Source organism: Hippocampus comes, unplaced genomic scaffold, assembly GCF_001891065.2.
Source record: "Hippocampus comes isolate QL1 unplaced genomic scaffold, H_comes_QL1_v1.1 scaffold124, whole genome shotgun sequence".
Lineage (NCBI taxonomy): Eukaryota > Metazoa > Chordata > Actinopteri > Syngnathiformes > Syngnathidae > Hippocampus > Hippocampus comes.
Window position 1 is genome coordinate 522,411 of NW_017805075.1, and position 1,255 is coordinate 523,665.

General features: G+C 43.7%; 1 protein-coding gene across 1 annotated transcript in view; it reads left to right on the plus strand.

The window, feature by feature from the left end:
- LOC109512944 (PDZ domain-containing protein 4-like) overlaps nt 1-1,255 on the plus strand; it is a 40,284-nt gene that overhangs the window by 35,303 nt on the left and 3,726 nt on the right. The window lies entirely within an intron of this gene.

Below are 1,255 nucleotides of genomic sequence, written 5' to 3' on the forward strand. Positions count from 1 at the left end.
CATCTCAAAATACATAGTCTTCTGGGGGCTCAGCATATATTAATACATTTTGGTAGAGAGGAATATAGGCCTACTGTCATCTAGGTTATGTTATCGGGCATCCTTCTAATTCCCTTGAACAACCAAGATTGAACTTTTGAACTCTTTATAATTTCTATTATCTAGTCCAGTTAAAGTCCAGGGGAGGAAGCCCCATCATAGTAAAGAGGATACTAATGTGATGTGTGTAGTTAGTTCTTCATAGCCTCTTCATTTTGCTCTCAAAGTGCGCGGAATTGATGGATTTTTAACAGAATGTAGAAAAAAATTCTCCCGGGGGGGCATGCCCCCGGACCCCCCTAAAGGGGCTGTGTTCCCCTTGGGGCTAAGCCCCCCTTGTTCTTGAAACCTAGTGACGCCCCTGGTTTTCGCTATGTGAATTAAACTCAAGGCGCCATTGTATTTTCAGTGTACTCAAGCGTAGAGGGGAAGCTAACGCAAACATTTTCTTCACGATATGTTCTGTGCGCCTTCACAAGTCTAAATGCTGCATTTTGATTTTGGGCCGCCTTCTGCGAGCTGAAAATGACCTCACAGTAGCCCGGGGCTCAAGTAACGACGAATCGCGGCTCAACTGTTTTCTGAAGCTGAGCCATGATTGGTCATTAGCTGAGCCCTGAGCAACTGTAATGTTATTTTGAGTCGACAGCAAGTGGCAAAATGGCCACTCCCTGAGATGGACATTTACCACTTAACTCATATTGCACATACGCATAAGCACATAGTGCTGCAGAAAATTCAGTTCGCCCAGTAGTCAACGTGTGACGGTAGTGATTGTACCTCGTGATTTTTTTTTAGAATGTTTTAAAACATGCTAGGTCGAGCAAAAAAAAAAAAAAGTGATCAGATGAATATGTAAAACATGCATCACAGAACGGGATGGGACTCAGTGTTTGATCTGCATAATTTGTCATGCCAAGTTGAGCAACTCTAGTCTCGCACCGGCACAACTGAAGGAACGCTTCTTGAATCCGATTTTTATTTTTCAGCAAGGGTTCGGTCAATGTGCATATGAACTGTTTGGGTTCGGTACCTCTCACACGGTTAAGAACCATTGGTTTCAAGTAATGGGCATATCATTCTGAAGAACATTTTAGGGTTGACTTCCCCTTTAACTCCCAGTGGAAATTTAAGTTGATGCACTTCAATTAAGGAAGTCAAGTTAGCACTGGGGCAGCCCGGTGGTCCACTGGTTAGCCCGTCAACCTCACAGTGC